Here is a 21,632-nt window from a genome sequence, read left to right as displayed (position 1 = left end):
TCGAACATGGCTGAAGGGACTGAGCACACATGCAAAGAACTAAATAGCTTACAATTGCAACAGTTATCAATGGCACATCAGTAATGCCTTTTCATAATGGACTATCGGTTAAGTATGGAGAAGGAAATGGCAACCCACTCCAGTATTCTTGCCTTGAGAATTCCATGGACAGAAGAGCCTGGCAGGCTTACTGTTCATGGAGTCACAAAAAGTCGGACACGACTGAGTGACTGATACACACATGGGGTAAGTTAGGTAAGCCTATGGTTAAGTGAAATTGTCAGCATCTGGTTCTAACTCCACTCAATTTTCTTCCATTCAATTAAGTATCTTCAACCTAAGAAAGAATAATATCATAACTATAAACTATATTTTAATACCTTTACATACTAATGGTTGAAATATTTTAATTATCATGCACCTCATAGCTGATTTGCTGAACATACCACTAAGATTTGGAATAACAGCCTTGATATATGGAATTTATAAGTGACAGTTGGAAAACAGTCATATGATACAAGGCAAAGCTGGTAAGTCCCTTCAATATAAAAATAATTCTAATCCAAATATCCAAAATACTCTTTAAACAAACAAGCTTGAATCGTTTTCTTAATAATTTGTGTCAATTAAAATATCTAGTAAGATGTGTTTGAAAGATATTCAAGATGACAAAAGAAATCCAACATGCTAGAGACTCCTCACTTATTAATGGGCTTCTCATATTTGCTTTCTTTCAGAGACCATGATGGGTAACAATGTTTGATGAAAGACAGCAACACTCTAAAAGCTCATTTCTCATGACAGAAATAAAGGTTGCCAATAGATACTTCCTGTTTTGTAAAAACACGGAGACAATATGGTGATTTATATGATACGCAGCACACAGAGTACTTCTGCAGTTTTTTTTTTAATATGAAGAATATCCCAGAGCCATAGGTTAATATGGTATGATAATATATTGCATTGCTGCACTTTCTTCTGAACTATCTTCCCCTTTATAAATAAATCACTAAAATCTAATTGATGATTTTTTCTTTCTCCTTCTAAAAAGATCTTAATATTTCTGAGCTAATCTTTCTTTAAAACATTATTCTACAATTCAAATAGCGTCAGGAGTGCTCCATTTTATAGAACTAGACTAAATCCCATTGTTTGTTTTCCATCTTACCTGCCACCGTTATTAAGTTATAGTGCTTCTGTGAAAAGCTCTCTGTTCAACTTAGATAGGTTACTTTTGGTCTGCTTTTGGGCTTCCCTGGTGACTCATATGGTAAAAAATTTGCCTGCAATGCAGGAGACCCGGGATTGATCCCTGGGTAGGGAAGATCCCCTGGAGCAGGGAATGGCTACCCACTACAGTATTCTTGCCTGGAGAATTCCATGGATTAAGGAGACTGGTGTCAGGCTACAGTTCATGGGGTTTCAAAGAGTCGGACAGCACTGAGTGACTAACACTTTCACTTTGGTCAGCTTAACACTTGGCTCATTTTCTACTCATTGCCTTCCATCTTTCCCTGTAGGAATGATTTTCCCAAAATAATTCCCATCCAATGATTCCCAATTCTTCTAAGGCCCAACTGAAATTTCCTATTCTAAGTCTTTCCTAATTTCTGTATCTTTGTATCATGCTGCACATCTCTGAATAACAGTGTGTCTGACTTACTCTATCAAGGTATTATGACAAAATGTCTACTCCCTTACATATGCAGCTAAAACATTCTAAGGTAAGTAGCAGATTTTATCTATTTCCTCAGAAATTGTTCCCATACCATGTGATATGTTAAAGTATTTTAGAGGTGCTTAATACATTTTTGATTGATTGATGGAGCACCAATCAAGGTTACTAAGCAACCACAGGAAGAAAACTATTGATGAACCTCTTGATTTTTTGAGCTTAGTTATAAAGTATATGAATTTCAAGATCATTTTTTTTACACATGAACTCTTTCTATTTTTAACTGGAAAAACACAAAAACAATAGGTTTTCATTAAGTTAGGTCTTATACTAGATTTTAATTTGGGCACAGTAAAGAGGCAAGGAAGTAAAATATTAGAAATATTTGGTAATAGTGAGTAATTTTTCTATGTTGTGGCTTTCCTCTATCATCAGTAAAGAAAAGGCCTGGTGGCTTTACAACAGAATGTCAGTTTAGACCTGTATTTTAAGATTTGTATTACTTACAGTCTTTTTTGTAAATCACATATGAAATAGACACATTTTTAAACATGCCATCATACCATATGCCAAGCTTACTATTTCTGTCTGTAATATGAATAATCATAAATACTTCTCTTATCATATGCTGTGAATAAAAACTGTCCTTTTTGAACTGACACACACATTTTTTTTTTTTTACTGACTCACCCATAATAAAGCAGAAGATGCTAATAAAGCAAGATTGACAATGATTTACATATATAGCTACAGAGCAGGATGAATGCATGCATTAGAAAGAAACATGAGATTAAAATACCATGATATGTGCTTTTGGACATTCTAAAGGGAAATGTGCATGCATACACCCACATAAACACACACACACATGCAAAATGCTTATTTTTTTAAAGAGCTAAAGAAAATCTTATTATAAGGGTATTACCAGTGATTTGAAATCTATGGGAAGAGGCAAGATTCTGAAGAGCAGCAGCTGTGGAAGGTTTAGTATTAGAAGATGGAGGACATGCAGTGTCCCTCAATCAGGATAACGGGTTTGCAGGCAACAGTTGAGGCTGTTCCAACTCCCCTCTCCCAGCAGGTGCTGCTATGGCATAAGAATTGTCTCCGAGGGCTTCAGTGGAACACCAAGTGTAAGATGAAACAGCAACACAGAAAATCACTCCCTGAGTGGCATTCATATTTTCTCTGCTAAACAAGATACAGGGCCAGTTGCAAATAAACACAGGTTCTATCTCTGCTGCCTCAGAAACAGATAAATAAATGGGACCTCAAGCTGGGGACGCTTATGTAGCATTTGCTTAGATTTAGTTTTCAAGTATCTTGAATTGTTATGATCTTTGCAACATCTGGTTTTCTAACTTGAGCTTATAATAAAATATTTTATAGAATCATTCATAGAAATCTATGTCAAGAAGACAATGTTTTGCTGATATTCTGGGGAAAATATGTGAAAGCATATATATATTTTTTTTCTTGGTTTAACTTCTCTTTCCTGATTTATTGTATGTTTCTCATATACTGAAATACAGAAATGAATGATGGTCACTGACTGAATATGTAGAGTATTGCACGTGAAACACTTGTTTTCTTTGGAACAACAACAACAACAAAAATGAGACCAAGATAATTCTGCTTGCCAGTAACTCAAATTATGTTAACCTTTTAGCAAGTTCGGAATCTGAACTAGCCTGAGAATGTTGGAAGATAAAGACCACAAAAGAAGCACTTGCTTTTTTCTGTAATAAGAAAGGAGATATTATAATAGTCAAATCATCAAATAAAGTGCTAAGATTTTAATTATTTAGGTTGGTGCAAAAAGAATCATTGTTTTGCATTGTTGGACTTTGCCATGTGATTTTGGAATACATTCTTAAATAAACGTAGTTATGTTACACATCATTTTAATGTGCATTTCTTGCACTACATCTTTTTACTTGTTTATTTCCTATTTATTTTAGACTAGGGTAATGATGTTAGACAAAAGTAAATTCAAGTGATTTTCTTATTTGAGTTTGAAATGGGTCGTAAAGCAGCAGAGACAACTCACAACATCAACAATGCATTTGACCTGGGAACTGCTATTGAACATACAGTGCAGGGGTGGTTCAAAAAGTTTTGCAAAGGAGATGAGAGCCTTGAAGATGAGGAACATGGTGGGTGGCCATCAGAAGTTGACAATGACAAATTGAAGAGGATCATTGACGCTGATCCTCTTAAAACTACACAAGAAGCTGTCGAAGAACTCAACCTCGGCCATTCTATGGTCATCTGGCATTTGAAGCAAATTGTAAAGCCGAAAAAACCCGATAAGGGGGTGCCTCTTAGCTGACCACAAATCAAAAAATTGTCATTTTGAAATGTCATCTTCTCTTCTTCCACGCAACAACAACAAACCATTTCTCAATTGGATTGTGACAGGTGACAATCAGTTGATTTTGTATGACAACCAGTGACGACCAGCTATGCGGTTAGACTGAGAAGCTTCAAAGCACTCCCCAAAGCCAAAGCTGCACCAAAAGAAAGCCACGGTCACTGTTGGGTGGTCTGCTGCCATCCACTACAGCTCTCTGAGTCCTGGCAAAACCATCACATCTGAGAAGTGTGCTCAGCAAACTGATTAGATGCACCGAAAACTGCAATACATGAAGCCAGCACTGGTCACCAGAAAGGGCCCAATCCTTCTGCACAACAACACCCTACCACACCTAGCACAACCAACGTTTCTAAAGATGAACGAATTTGGCTATAAAGTGTTGCCTCATTTGCCATATTCACCTGATCTCTTACCAACTGACTACCACTACTTCAAACATCTAGACAACTTTTTGCAGGGAAAATGCTTTCACAACCAGCAGGAGGCAGAAAACACTTTCCAAGAGTTCATAGAATCCCGAAGCACAGGTTTTTATGCTACCGGAAAAAAAAAAAAAACTTATTTCTCATTGATAAAAATGTATTGATGGTAACGGTTTCTCTTTTGATTAATAAAGATATGTTTGAGCCTAGTTATAATGATTTAAAATTCACAGTCCAAAACAGCAATTACTTTTTTACCAACCTAAATACTAAGATATGACCAGGTCATTTGATGAAAAGATAATCAATCTATAACCATCTCTGGGAAATAAGGGGCCAATTCCTCAACTCTCTACTGTTAATCAAGTTTAACCTCATATTTGGTATATGTTATTTTTTTAATAATGCAGAATAAAGCTGGAAAATATAGTTATTTAGGCATAAGAAATTGATTAAGAATTTAAACATTAAAAGTTGAATATCACATTTTTGACACTAAAAGTGTCAAGCAGGAGAGTCCTAGAGCTTCAAAGTTAGCTCAGATAGTCCCAAATTCATAGAATGTTGATATTCCATAATACAGTTGTGCTCTTGTCTACTTACTCTAAAAATATTGTGCCATGATTTGTCCAAATACATTTAAATATATGTATAAATGCACTATCCCATAAATTAACATTTTGGAGTAACAAAGGCAGATCTGCATATATGAAAACATGTACTAGGGAGGACCTACTACCAATTCATTTTAATACACGTTTGTCAGCCCCTCAAATAGGTACATATGCTTAAGATTGGGGCAAGAGAGATAAATTAGACCTTTAACTACTTTCAGAACTTACAGTGTGCATGATGGAAGCTGATAAATAAGGAGAATTCTCAGTAACTGATCATTGCTCATAATCATTTTTAAGTCAGGAGGCTTTTTTAAATTGAGATGCAGAGTTCGGAACAGTTGTAAGTGTACAAGAGCAGAAGTTTGACCCGGACTCAGTGACTGACCACTTACTAACTGCACAACCTTGGGTTGTCTTTGTTTTCCATCAGCAAACAAGGCTGATGAAAAGGAGAATTTAATGAGAATTTTAAAATAAAATTGCATAAGTTACATTAGAGCATCATATGAAGTGAAAAATATTTCAAGTTGTATAATATACTTTTAAAGAGCAAGGCTCAGGTCTGACAGCCTGGATTCAGCTCTACCACCTACTAGCTGAATAACCTTGGGAAAGTTACCTAACCAGTATCTCTTAGTTTAAGTAAAGTGAGCATAATATTACTTACTTCAATTTTCTTTTTTTTTTTAGTATTAAACAGTATAATATACCTAAAATCTTGACCATAAGGCCTATCATATAATAAATCCTCAAAATTCTCATCATTGTCTTTTATTAGGGTGGTATCAACAACTATGAGGGATTCCCTGGTGGCTTAGCAGTAAAGAATCTGCCTGCCAATGCAAGAGATATGTGAGCAGATGCAGGTTCATTCCCTTGGTGAGGAAGGTCCCCTGGATAAGGAAATGGCAACCCACTCCAGTATTCTAGCCTGGAAAATCCCATGGACTGAGGTGCCTCATGGGCTACAGTCCATGGGGTCACAAAGAGTCAGACACAACTTAGCAACTAAACCACAACAAACATTAATGACTATGACTGTATTTTATTGTTCTGTATATATGTCTATATTAGGGCAAAGATTTTGTTTTATTCGTACCTGTGATGTCTCAAACACTGAATATACATATATGAAACTCCAATACTTCGGACACGTGATGCAAAGAACTGACTCATTTGAAAAGACCCTGATGCTGGGAAAGACTGAAGGCAGGAGGAGAAGGGGATGACAGAAGATGAGATGGTTGGATGGCATTACTGACTGAATGGACATGAGTTTGAGCAGACTCTGGGAGTTGGTGATGGACAGGGAAGTCTGGCGTGCTGCAGTCTATATGGTTTCAGAGTCAGAAATGACTGAGCAAATGAACTGACTGGTTTTATATATATATATATATATAAATTATATATTTATATAAATTATATGTTCATATGGATTATATATTTATTTATATTTATATAAATTTATATATTATTATTTATATTTTAAACATTATTTTATATATTTACATTATTTATTTATTATATTTATTTATATTTCTATAAATTTATTTATAAATTTATATAAATTATATTTTATTTAAATATATTATATTTATAAATATATATTATATTTATAAATATATAAATATGTATAAATATAAATATAAAATATATATAAATATATATTTATAAATATATATATAATATGTAATTAAATTATAATTACATATTATATATATTATCATTGCCATTTTCAGCTGTCTTGGCAATATGTGGTTCATTTCAGATGACATTATTTGAAGAAGATAACATTTTGGAAAGGATAGGAATGAACCTTTTTAATCTGAATAGTCAGAGGTATTCCCCAAAGCCATCCAAAGAAAGCAGGTTGCAGATTTCTGCCATTAGATATAATAACTTGATCTGTTTGTTTGGATAGTATTATAAAATGGCACATAATGCAGATATTCTAGGTCTCAGTCTATTTCTATGAAGTAATGAGGTTTGGACATTCCAAAATACATATATTCCTCCCTTATGAGGATGACAAAATGTCAGTGCTGTCCATTTTCACAAAGGTCAGGGTGTTGCCATGAAAACCAGGGACAAATAAGTAAAAATGAACTGTCGGATCATGTTAATTATGTGATCGCTTCTTTGGATGAGGATTTCTAAATTAAAAAGAGGATAAGCTATAAATTATATATCAAATGTACTTAATGAAAGCATAGGATAAAAAGATGCTTTAAAGAAATTCACAATTTATTTTCTTTTCAAGAGCAACTGTTGGTCACAGAGGCAAACTCCTCAATGACAAATGGCTAGAAAAATCAATTTACTTCTACAATAAAAAGGCCATTTGTCTCCTTGTAGAATCCATGTGACATTGTTTGGCCTTTTATAAATGATCAGTCTGAATAATGTCTATGGTTTACAAATTCCCTAACTACATCACTGATTATGTACCAATGAATATGCCTTATCCTGTGGAAATAGACACTACCACCATTTTAACAAACATTTTAACCTAAATAAAGCTGGCTCTTTCATGCTTTGTCAAAAGCATAGGGAAAACCAGTGAACACAATGTTTCATCAACAGATCTGGACCACATGTTCTTTAGAGCAAATGAGGTTTAATTAACAGATCCATTAGTAGATAACTGGTCAATTAAAACTTAGGAGGATTTTCTTATAACATATGGTGACTTTATTAAGAAAATTTCTACACATGCACGATTGCATTTTCTGATTCAACCTGCCACTCTGTAAGAAGTATAGAACGCTACCACAAAAATATGGGCCTAATTTTAGAACCACATAAAAACTCATATAACGTCATTGATAGGAAGGATATATAACTCATACTAAGCTAGTAAGTGTATGAATAGAGTTTAGTACCATTTTATTAATGTAGTTTTACATTGCATTTTATTCCTAAGCAAGGATATTTCTGTTTAAATGTCAACTAAATATATTCTGTTTACAAGTATTATTTAGACAGTCTTGGTAAAAGTGGACTACTTATGTTTCATTTATAGTGCACTGTTATTCACACTAAATGCATTTTAGAGAGCAGACATTTGAACTGCTTTTCATTTTATTATTCCTACTTTGCATATTTTAATTACCAATATATTTCATATTGTGCATGGAACCTCTTTTTAAAGTGCAATCATATGCTTCTCAGTTCACATCTTTCTAATCTCATCATTATTACTGATAGAATATCCCTAAAATTTGGGAAACTCTGATTTATTTACCTGATTTATTTATGTACTTGAAAGAAACCTGGTATCTTCAGTTCTTCCATTCCCCTGGAAATTATCGTCTTGTTCTCTTCTAAAATTCTCATTTCTGAGCTTAGGCGGTCTCTTAGGTTGACTTTTAGTCAACAGGACTGCTCAGGTTCTAATTCTTTAGTCAAAGAGGTAAGAAGGCAGACATGATGTAGTTTGGGTTTTCTGAGATGGAGTCACTTATCAAAAATACATTTCTCATAGTTTATCTCTTGAGCCTGAAATTACATTACCTATGCTCACTCCATTGAGAAGCTGTGTGTCTTTTGTAAAGAGCCTAGGTTTTGCAGTTAGAATTGACCTGTATTCAACATTTTGAAATGGTTCAGCATATGCTAATACTTGGCTTCTTTAATTGGGTGTATACACTAAGCTTCATGCTTACAATTCAAGCATTATTCTGTTTTTGTTATGCTGCTATAAAAGTTAAAAAAAAATTCATTGACAATGTTATCTACACTGGCACGCTGCAAGTTTTAATGCATCCTCTCACATTACTTTAACACATAATTTATGCCACTCAGGAGCACACACCCCTAGATGTGGTTAGGCAGGATTTTAAAGATACAAACCCTGGGTCCTCTCTTCTCAGGAAGCTAGGACAAGACAAGTATCATCATGCTGAGCTGCACTAGAGGATTTTTAACCTAGCATAATGCTGAAAGTGGTCTTTTCTGATGAAAAGAATACTGTTCAATCTATACACCTAGGTCAGAATAGGGTAAGGCTTTGTCTCATTTTAGTGACAGGGATATGAGATAGGCAGACAGAACCTGACATCCTAACCCTCTTTGAAGTGATATTCTCAGAGTAGGGGACAGTGTTGTGCTCTGCCATCAATCCAACACATGACCCGACTAGACTGTTACCTGAATTCCTCTTAGAATATTTTAATACCTGCCTACAGTAATTCTTTCATGCAAGGCCCTTGTTGAATGGTATAACTGAATATAAGAATCACCTGAGATAGTAAAAGGAAATATCCATTTAATGTAAGCTGCTGCAAGCTTATACTGAATTTGGAATCTGAGATCATAAACTTGAATTAGGATGTGATCATAGGAAGTGAACAAGTACCTCTAGACTTTGGGATCCCATTTTCCACTCTATAAAATGAAAGGTACCAGGAAATCTATAAATGTCCTCAGTATTTAAAAACAATTCCAATAACTGAGACATTTAGAAATATTTTTAAATTGTTTTACAAAATAGGTATCTAGGAACCTGACCAAATTATCTTTTGCTTTTATTTAAAAATAGATAACCAGAGTTCATAAATATCCTTAAATTGTGCCACCAAAATCCTAGTTGTAATGATTTACTAAATTTATTTAATCTCTTTCCTAACCTCACTGATAGCTCATAATGAAGGATGAAAAATTAAGACTATGAAAACTACTGAGGCCCTTTTTACATTAAAATATAAGCTGATTTAGAGGGAAAGTCCTTTGCACTAATGGTAGTTCTAACTTCTATTTTGGAGTTATTGAAAGAAATAGCTTAGATTTAAGACATTCCAAACTGTAAAATGAAACCTAGACAATACAAACAAATTATATAACTATAACAATTTTCTATGTAATGCCAGAGATGTAGGATTCCAGATTTATTGCTATTACATAAAGTAAAATAGTGATCAAACTGTTAGTCTATGGATACTTCTATTTATTTCTCTGTTCTTCAATTGATAATGGTAGCTTGGTAGTGTCATTTAAAAATAACATAAAAATCCCAAGTGTTATCATAATTCTATCAGTAATGACTCTCCCCACACCTCTATCTTCTCTTCTAGTCAAGAGATGCAGAGTGAGTCCTGGTATTGTAGCTTTAATAATATATCCTGATTTACATCCATTTGCTACTATAAATTTGCTGGAGACATTTATTTTTCATCAGTTAATGAATATAATTTTCACAATTCTTTCTTTAACTTGCATAAAGTATTGGTAGTTGAATTTTTAAGTGCAAGTTATGAAACTAACTAATGGTGTTCAGCCCTCTAGATTAGAGGAATTTCTATACAGTCATTTAAAATTTAAATAGTTTCCATGTCCCCATTGCTTGAATTTGTAAGCGGATGAATGGTGTAGGAAACATAAATTGGGCATTCATTCCTATTTCTCATTGACTTGTTCTTATCTCATTGTAATCTTGGAATTTCAAAAAGTGTTTAATTCTGCCAAGGGAAGGAAGTCCTCAACACATGGCACAGTAATTAGACAATAGTTAATTAACCACTGCTAAACTATAAGTTTTAAGGTAGAACGGGTGCTTCCCTTGTGGATCAGCGGAAAAAGAATCTGCCTGCAAAGAAGGAGACACAGCAGACACTGGTTGGATCTCAGGTTCAGGAAGATTCCCTGGAAGAGGCATGACCATGCACTCCAGTATTCTCGCCTGGAAAATTCCATGGACAGAGGAACCTGGTGGCCTATGGTCCATGGGGTAGCAAAGAGTTGGACATGACTGAAGTGAATGTACATAAGACAGAACCTTTGTTCTTAAATTTGAGGAAAAAAACTGTTGAATATTTTAAGATGATAATTGGAAGAAAGTTGTAAATCTGATGTTATTTTCATCATTAGTTAGATTCAATTTTTTTTGGAAAATCCTACTATAAAAACATGACTAATGTTCAATCAACTACTATAGAAAACAGAATTAATTTAATACAGCCAATCTTTGCATTTATGCTCTCCTCAAAGTAAGCAGTATCAATATTGATAAAATTTATGCTTCTCAAAACAACTCTGAACTTCCTGGCAAGGTCAGCTAAAAATGTTTCAAATATTCCTTCTCACTTATTTAAATGATCTCACTGAAAACAGAATTAGTGTAATCGTTACTGTCCAATAATCTCTCTTTCTCTCATTCTCTTCCCTATTTTCTCTCCTTTTCTCCCACCTTTCCTCCAATTTCCAATCCTTTCACTTGAAGAAAAATTAGAGCTTGCTTCTATTATCAAAATCTATGCATCAATATTAAATTACTTGAAACAAATATAATCTTTCACATGCCTCTTCATGCTGATGAAAAGATATTGAAGGCACTAAAGCTGTTGTACATAAAGGATGCCACTGGATATTCCTGTCTTTCACACAAACTAAGACATTTTTTCCCCTTGATTTCCACTGACTATTCTTTTTTTTTTTTTCCCCCCTGCATGGTTTCTGCTTTTTCCACCATATTCTTGGACATTATTTTTGTTTGTTTTGCTTCATATTCTCTTCTTGGATAAGATGATCTACTTCTAAATAATGACATTGCTTGTGAAGTCCATGTTATACTTCCGAACTTCCTCTCAACTATCAAACCCTACTTTCTAATTGGTCACCAGAAACTTGAGGATGTCTTATCAACCCTTCAGGTACAACTACTCCCAAACCAATTTATCCTCTCAGACTTATCCTTAAATCCCTCATTCAGACCTAACATCCTTCCCTCAGAATGTGGGATTACCATATGCTGAAATGAAGTTTAACACTTTGGAACCATAAAAAGAATAACATACTTTGGAAGGAACGGAAGAACTCATCTAAGCAAACGGCTTTCAACTATGTGTGCTTACCACTGTGTGCACACATATATGTTTGTGAACTTGAGTCAGAATTCTCTGTCCAGATATAATCTTAGACAGAATTTCTATATAAAAAAGAGAAATAGACTTTGTTCTATTTGAAATTAGAAGGTAAATAAAAAGGTAAAACTCTCAACTGGTTACTACCCTTCCTCTTGCAGTTTAGCAGCCCCCAAGGATAGTTTCTAGAAATATCTAGTTGTCACTGGAACACCATTTAGAAATCAGTTATCCAGCTGATCCTTTTATTCTACTGATGGAAGTTTTGGGGTCTAGCCAGACCCAAGGTCACAATGCTATTAAGTAGTAAATTTGGGCCTGGACCCAAGTCCCAGGCTCTACACACACTAAGCTGCCTGATGTCAGTCACACTCTTCTCAAATTGACTTGAATGCACTGGTCACCGACCTAACTGCCCTGGAACGAGGTTGTGAGTGTCCCTCAGCACCTCATTTGATTTCTATCAAACTCTTCAGCTGAATAAATTTCCACCCCCAACCACCCACAAATACCACACACATGCTATGATAGGTAGACTTTTTTTTTTCCCATCATATTCTCTGTCTTCCATTCTATTTCTTCAAAGTATCCTAGAGCTGTGGTGAAAAGGAACTGAAGATGTAAAGAGGCTACCTCACTTCTCAGGTATAGTTTGTGAGTGAATCTAATGCTGTTTCTACCAGCTAAGCTTTTTGGCAACCCACTCCAGTGTCCCTGCCTGGAAAACTCCATGGACAGAAGAGCCTGGTGGGCTACAGTCCATGACATCACAAAGAGTTGACCATGACTGAGTGACTAAGTACACACACACACACACACACACACACACACACACACACACACGCACGCACACACATGCATACATACAAGCTTTCTGTATTTTCTCTCACATGACACATCCGTTAAAGAAATGTGTATCTCCAATGCCTTAATTTACTTCCTAAAAAAATTTTCTGCCTCCTCTTTCACATTACTGCTAAATGACTCACTTAATACCTCGCCATGTTGCAAAGGTAGTCTGCACTACTGGAGAAACAGAGGAAAAGTTTTCTGTCTCCAGTTGATTGAGTGTGAAGCTTCTGAAATGTTTCTTGAATGCTCTTCCAATTCTTCAGCATCCTTCTTCTAATTATCTCATTTTGGAACACTGCAAATTCATCCAATGAATAAGCCCTCCAAACACCGATCCAGTCATGCTGCTACAATGATAAAATTCTGTGGTCATACTTGACTGTGTGAAGGAGATCTAATTACATTCATTTCCTTCAAAGATCTAGTGTCATATTACCCCCATTCTTAATCCAGCTCAGACACCACCTGCTTTATGTAACTCTTGTGGAATAGACTGAATAGTTTCATCCTGTTTCTTCTATATCACTCTAATAATTTATAGAGCAAATGCAAGACTATCTATTAATAAAAATTTTTGTGTTTTTGTGTATAAAACCCTTGAATAAGATCCTATACATCTTTATTTCTTCCTGTATCCCTTTTCCTATAGTGGTTGTTTAACAAATATTTTGGGGGGTTGAAAATGCACTACATTTAATGAATTAATCCCTGAATTGTGGATGACAGCTCTATTTAATTTCCCTTTGCCATATTAGAACACTTGGCATTATTCCTACTTGAATTGTCAGTTAACCTTTGTCTCTCAAAGTTAAATCTTCCTCCACTAAGAATAGATTATCTAAGGCTGAGGGCTTGTGAAATAAAGGTCAGATATACTAAAAGAAAGGAAAACATACCAATAACTTAAGTTGTAAATACTGTGTTTATCTCTTGTCATGGGTTTTCTATTTTTATTAAAAAAAAATCAGAAGTTTCAGGAAGTTTCTATAAAGTGCTGTCAATTGATTTAACACATCTTTCCACCTTTATTTTGTGCAGTTTTAGCAATTTCTCTCCCAGGTCATTCAGCATATTTTAATGTGGCATTTGCTAAGCCTTCTGGAGGTATCTTCACTCTAAAAATATCCAAGCATGAATTTTTTCTTTGACTGTTTGAATGGCTGATATCAATAGGGAACTGGACTTTAGCTCCAAAGAGTCTTTATCAATGCTACCTGAAGCTAAATGATAGTATCAATAATAATACAAAAATAATAGCTCATGTGGACAACTGACATTTTCTCAAACTTAATTTAGTGTGAGTACACCATTTTTGGACTTCCCTGGCAGCTCAGACAGTAAAGCGTCTGCCTACAATGCGGGAGACCTGGATTCAATCCCTGGGTTGGAGATTGGAATTGGAAAAGGAAATGGCAACCCATTCCAGTATTCTTACCTGGAAAATCCCATGGACGGAGGAGCCTGGTAGGCTACAGTCCATGGGGTCACAAAGAGTCAGACATGACTGAGCAATGTCACTTCACACCATTTTTAGAAAACTGCTGTTTTTCTTTTATTTTAAACATATAATCTGAATAAAAATTGTACTGCTCATTCAGAGTCCAGAAAATTACCCTAACTACTCCCAACACTTCCAGACTGTTGTGTTCACATGTCTCTTACATAGAAAATCTTCACCAGCCACAGAACAATGTAAGACTAATAACATGAGCAGAATAAATAATTCTAAATCATTAAATGAATTTTATATAAAACACATTTAATGTACAGAGTAAAACCTATTTTCTGATAGGCAACATTAAGCATAAAATTTTCTTCTTGGTAAACTTTTATATACCTAAATATGAGTTTTATAACCATGCCTGCCATGTAGGTTGATATTAACTCCACCAATGAATGGAATCAGGTATCTCTATGAGCATGCCACAGATGAATATTTCCTAGGGAATGTTCTATGTACATGGTCAATAAAAATAGTATTTCACAGTTCATTTTTTCCTCTGGTAAATTCATTAAGCACTATAGGAATGTGAGGGTCTGAGAACCACAGTAAAGATAACTGCTAGCCATGCTTCGTTCCAGTCCCAGTGCTGGTGAAGAGGCATTTTCAATGCATATGAAAAGAAAGTGGGGAAGGATATAGAAGAGATAACTCGATGTTTTTAGGGGGACCCCTTATTGACACCCTGATCAAAATACTCACATTCTTTTTGGCCCTTATCAAGGACAGATACATTACCCCTTACAATCAACATAAGACTCAACTGAAAGAGAGGGATTTTCAACACCTAAAGAGTAAATACAATCTGTATGAAACTTTGCCTAAAGTCAATGTGAAAAGCAGCCAATCATCTGTTCAGATGTCTCCATAAGCAGGGGAAGCTATAAAGTTCAGAGTATGTCTGATTGTTTTAAAGTTTGTTTGTTTGTTTTTATTCTTTCCTCAGCCATTCAAAATTAAATATATAGAAATTGATTGAAAAAAAAAAAAAGAGGTGAAGGATTTCACAAACAGAATGGAGGCAGCAGCAGAAAATCTTGCATGCTAGGAATGAGACGAGCAATTGCAAAGTAATCTCAGGAACCCTTGAAAACTGGGCAGCCTAGCAAAGAATGATTCATTTAACAAGGAACCAGTAAAATATAGTTGACCTTGAACCATATGGACTCAAACTGCATGGATTATCAATAGACAATCACTATAGCACTACATGATCCTGGGTTGGTTGAATCTGAGGATATGGAACCTCAGATATGAAGGAACCTCAAATATGGAGGGCCCTATTACAACATTATACTGTGTTTTCCCACAGCTCAGAAGTCAGCATCCTTAGCCTCCATGTTGTTCAAGGGTCAACTGCCTACACAGACATGAGAAATAAGGAATAACCAAGATTTTTGCCTCAATCATTAGAAAATATATTACTGTTTGTATACACAAATAAATTATACATAGATTTAACTTAATTTCATAGTAAGTTCACAGAGTTCAGCTTTGTTATGATTTTCTTTCTTAATGAATAGGGTTTCAGAATTCTAGGTTTGAGGTTAGCACACTATGGCCTATGGGCAAAATGTGGTCCACTACTTGTTTTTCTAAATAAAGTTTCATTAGATAAAAGTAGCACCCAATCATTTTATTGCCATGGCAGCTTTCCTACAGTACTAGCAGAGTAGAATAGTTCCAACAGAAACCATGTAGCCCGAAAAACTGAAAATATTTACTATCAGACTCTACAGAAAAAGATTGCTGACCTCTGTTCTCCATTAGTTATCTCCATCTGGAGGTCATGGGTTGAAACTCACAGTTTTAGAGTCAAGGAAGAAAATGATTTCTGTGTCCAATAATTTAGGAAGCAATTACATAACTTTTTGGCTACATGGAAGCTTCCTCTGGTCAAATCACTGTCAGCTCTTACATGTGTTAGTCTTACTTATGACTTCCTCTTATAAAAAGTGATCTGTCACTCACTATTGTCATTCTCTAAAACTTAAGTTCTAATAAGCACAATTTCATGAGTCTCTACACCTCTATAACTTGAAATGGGCAAAGAAGCAAACCAATAAGATAATCATTTGTCTTTTGCTCTCATGCTCATTAACTATACTTATTAGTTGTGTACCATAGTCCTATATTATCAAGAACTTTCATTTCACAGATGGGAATACTTGCACAGACACTTAACTATCATAGTAATCTAGTCAGGTAGTTGGGAGCAAAGAGAAAATTTCAAACTAATTTTCTCAATTTGTCCCCTTCCCTGTGCACCTATATTTATATTGTTAGCTCCAGTTTAATCCTCTAAATCCTGCTCCATTTTCGGCTTTTTAAAATGCTCCTCTACTTTAACAGAGGAGAAAAAAGAAAAAGTCATCAAATTTGTATTGAGTCTTCTGCTATATTTGCCCACCAGATGTCTCACCACGGAATTCCACAGATCACCAGGCTCACTGTATTTTCTAGGCATAATGCAGGCTTCAAAGTTTAGTATAAACCTACAAGTTTTCAGGTCATGCAAAGGAACACATGCAAGCTCAGGAGCACCAAAGGACTTGATGCAGAACAATACTACAGGAAGCAATGGAACCTTATTCAGCAAGCCCTCTGAAAATTGAAAATCTATAACATTTATACTTACATAAATGTATAACAGATAAGTGATAATATTTTGAGGATTATTTTAACTGTTGCCAAAATTTTAGGCTAAAATTTCTGTGCATTTTCCAGCAAGTATGTGAAAGATTTTCATTTTATAAGATTTAATTGCTACAATTAATATTTCAGTATATTCATTTTTTTAATTAAGAACTTGCCAGCGATTACTAAATATTTTTTAAAACTTATTTGTAGTCTGAAAGTGAAAGTGAAGTCGCTCAGTCATGTCCCACTCTTTGAGACCCCATGGACTGTCGCCTACCAGGATCCTCAGTCCATGAGATTTTCCAGGCAAGAATACTGGAGTGGGTTGCCATTTCCTTCTCCAGGGGATCTTCCCAACCCAGGGATTAAACTCAGGTCTCCCGCCTTGTAGGCAGACGCTTTACCGTCTGAGCTACCAGGGAAGCCCGTATTTGTAGTCTAGATACATAAAATATACTTCATTAAAGATAACAATAAAATAAACCAATAAAACCTGCTTATATTAGTATCAGCTGATATTAATTCGACATAAAAAGCAATAATCACATAGTATTTCTGGGACTTCCTTCATCCTGTATATTCTGCCAAATGTATTCTCACTTCACCGCCACTGTCACAGTGCTACTTCCATCAAGATTTAACTCAAATATTGTTTTTCTGTGGAATTTTCCTGGGCCAACATTTTGTCAGTGTTGACAAAAACATTCACGATTCCTACAGAACTCTAATCAAACTTTAAGTACAGTATCTATTCTACTATATCTTGTGCCTAGTTTTTAAATCATCTGACAGCTAAGTAATTTGACAACTTAGACTGTAAGCTCCCAATGGGCAAGGCCGATTATGTGTCACCAAGAGACATAGAGCCAGACACACGGAGCAGTAACACAGTAAAAGAATTTGCGAGGAACATGAATTCTAAAGTGACAGAACAACAAACACTCATAATAAAACAATTTGCATGTTTGTAGGACCAGGAGGAAAAAAATATTTCTAATAAGGAATTAAAGTAAAGAGAAGACATAATCTATTATCACATATATCATAATTTTCATTGTTCAATCAGATGCAGGAGGCAAACTCTGAAACACATGGAGCCTATCTCTTTAAAGTTTTTTTTAGTCAAATCATTGTCTTTTAAAAATATTAATGATTCTGTAAACTAGGATTTACCTTCCTGAGATGTTTTATATTTCAATATTAAAGTCCTCAAAAGCAGATCTAGAAATGCAGTTCTGTCATTTAAAGAAACAGTTTTCAATCTATTAGGCAGAAATGTCTTAATGGTACCTCATTCTCAACTTAATGAATTTCACATATGTATCTTGAAACACGGTAACAACTAAGATTCAATATAAGATTCTGTATGGAAAACAAAGGTTCAGATTTTTCTAAATTTAAAATTTCATCCTAAATTTGCTTACATTTATCATATACACAGTTTATCAAGAAAAAACAATTATAAATTCCCTAAACTAGCAATAATTAACAAAATGCAAAACGACCTCACATATGTACTTACGTCTAAACAGTAGTCTCCTTTTCTTTGACTTCACTCACCCAATTTGTGGGAATTTCTTCTGAATTCTATATGGTTCATAGAATTAATATAGTTCAGGATTTTCCTGCAGGCTATCAATTCAATTCAGTTCAATCACTCAGTCATGTCCGACTCTTTGCAACCCCATGGACTGAAGCACGCCAGGCTTCCTTGTCCATCACTTACTCCTGGAGCTTGCCCAAACTCATGTCCATCAAGACAGTGATGCCATTCATCATAGCATTCTGCATGCTATAGCTTGTTCAAACTCTATTTCCCAGTAATATCTCTATATTTCATATCAAAGCACTCTTTAAGTATTTTCCCTACTTTGCAGGGATAAATACAATATTTATTGATAACAACTGAATCACACAATCTCTGGTCTACAGATCTTTATGTTGCACTCTGGTATTCTACTGTACTGTAAGCAAAATGAAACATCCAATACAGTTTCAGCATGAAAACAGAATATGTAATCTCCTTCAGTGACTTATCCTTTAAACACCATCTTCTGTGGATCTCTATCAAAATACAATTCCCTGAACAGATTGCCCTGCAAGCATGTCACCTGTGCAGCCAAGTTTAGAAAGGCCTCCTCACTTGGTTTAATGCTTTGATACTGCCATCAAGAAATTCTTATCAAGTTCTGAACAAGGGATACGCCTTAACAATTTTTCACTGGACAAATTATGGAGCCAGTCCTGTCCCTGAGAGTCATAGCACATTAAATCATAGTATAAATTGGTCTTTAGAATGACTTTTCTTAAAGTCAGTAAAGAACTATATGATCAGGAATTATGATCTATATGAACTATATGATCAGAACTATATGATCAGGCACCAAATGTCTATCTTGGGAAGGTAATAATAGGAGGAGGAAAACAAACCTAAAGGGAAAGCTACATGCACAAATTAGTTTATTGTTTTGATTTAATAATTATTTATTATCTTCTAAGTGCCATGTAATGTTCCAAAGGCTGAGATCATAACAATGAACAATACGGACAAGTTCCCAGACTTCATGGAGTTTCCACTCAAGTGAGGGGACAGACAACCAGGTCTGTCTGTGGTGGGTAGGGCAGAAAAGGGAAATGTTTTGGTAAACGATTTAACATATCTCCTTTAGAGATATCCTATGACATCCCTTATATGTGGAATCTAAAAAGAAATGATAAAAATGAACTTACTTACAAAACAGAGACAGGCTTAGAAAACGAACTTATGGTTGCCAGGGGAGGGGAAGGGACAGTTAGGGATTTGGGGAAGGTCATTTGGGGAAGTTACACACTGCTATATTAAAAATGGATAAACAGCAAGTAACTATTGTATAGCACATTGAACACTACTCAGTGTTATGTTCCAACCTGGATTGGAGGGGACTTTGGGGGAGAATTGATACATATATATGTATGACTGAGACCCTTCACTGCTCACCTGAAATTACCACAACATTGTTAATTGGCTATACTTCAATAGAAAATAAAATGTTTGAAACAAACAAACAAACAAAAATATATCTCCTTTATTTTTGGTATTATCACCTTTGGTGACCAGACAAAATGATAATGGTTAAAAAAACTTTATTACAACTACATTTTTATTACTAAGAGGCAATTTTGAGTGTTTTCTACTTCTCTGATTGTCTTTTAGCATTTTCCTGGAAAAATTTTTGGAAATTTCATAAATTAATGCTGGTCATTTACAATACATAGTTTCAAATAGGCAATATTATTAGGTTATATAAAAATGAGTGTTAGGACTCATTTGGTGAATAATTATATAATGCCCCTGTCTCCTCTCCATTTTCTCCTCCCTCTTCTCTCTAAATTTAATTGTATATAGACTGTGCTCTGTTTGGACAAGAACACTGATTCTTTGCATATGAGTTTGTCTCACCAGTTCCAAAAAAGAAAGAAGCAAAAACCAGGCAAACAAACAAAGCAATGGTCATGACTGAATGTAGAACACTTGAAAACTGTCTCTCATAAATAAGGACAAATTCCACAGATCTCACAAAATTGTTGTTATTCTTATAGGAATTATCATATATCGGGTGTCCCCTATCATGTTGATGTAGGCATTCAATGACTATTTGCTGATTGAATAAATACATAAATGAATAATGACTGAGTATATCAACAGATTTCCTTATATACCCTAAAATTAGTCCATCTCCTAGGGATAGCACTAATTTTGAATAAAGTAGTTATTGTTGTGGTTTTTGTTTGTTTGTTACCTAGTAAAGAACATCTTTCCAAACACAAGTACCATCCATCACCCTAGAATGGAATATTCCTTAGAAATGATCTAGAATGATGAAAAGCAAGCACATTTGGTCACCCTGAAGTATGGACTATATCCCTTAAGAAGTAAAGTAAATTCAGCGTGTATTGCAATTTGGAATCATGAAAAGACACAAAATCACAAGTCCATCTGTTAACACACAACAATCAAAATACTGCCTGACTGGAAAGAAGACGTTGACTATTTTAATTCCTTCAAAACAGAGTATGTTTGCAATCTACATTTGTGCTCTTTGTTTTCAACACATATTACTCACCCTCGGATTATATGAAAATTCTAAATTAAAACTCAATCTAGTAACAAGCTGTCAAAACAAATAAAGCTACACTGGAGTTCTCCAAACGCATACTCACTGCAGTTCATAAAATCGCAGGGCTTCAAAACATCCTAAGAATTAAGCTAATATGTTCTCCATACCAAAGCCCCGCAATTTTCCTCACGTAAGGATGTTCATTTGATTGAGAGAAAATTGATAACATATTTTCGGTCTTAGTAGAAGAAATTTCACTCCAATATATTTTTATATTTAGTCATTCTTATTGTGAAGAGATACTAACATAAGGGTCTACAAACAGTCATATCTGATTACAGTTTTAACATGTTTATCTTTTTTATCTTGGTGGAAAATATATTTCTTATATAACTTATATTTTAATACTGAAATTATCTCTTGGTATTTTATTCTTAGGAATAAATAGTTTCTGTTTGTTTCAATTTTATGAACATTGTCCCAATTCTTTCAACATTTGGTATTTAACTTTATCAATGAATATAATTATAGACTTTACAAAGAGTTCCTAGCTAATAATTTAAAACCTGGTACCATCTAATCCAGAAGTTTGTA

General features: G+C 34.7%; 1 protein-coding gene across 1 annotated transcript in view; it reads right to left on the bottom strand.

The window, feature by feature from the left end:
* MDGA2 (MAM domain containing glycosylphosphatidylinositol anchor 2) overlaps window positions 1-21,632 on the bottom strand; it is an 884,707-nt gene that overhangs the window by 223,618 nt on the left and 639,457 nt on the right. The gene's annotated exons all lie outside the window — the stretch shown is intronic.

The sequence above is a fragment of the Dama dama genome, chromosome 12 (assembly GCF_033118175.1).
Source record: "Dama dama isolate Ldn47 chromosome 12, ASM3311817v1, whole genome shotgun sequence".
NCBI classification, from domain to species: domain Eukaryota; kingdom Metazoa; phylum Chordata; class Mammalia; order Artiodactyla; family Cervidae; genus Dama; species Dama dama.
The sequence above is the reverse complement of the archived record's forward strand: the minus strand, read 5'-3'. Positions and strand labels throughout refer to the sequence as shown.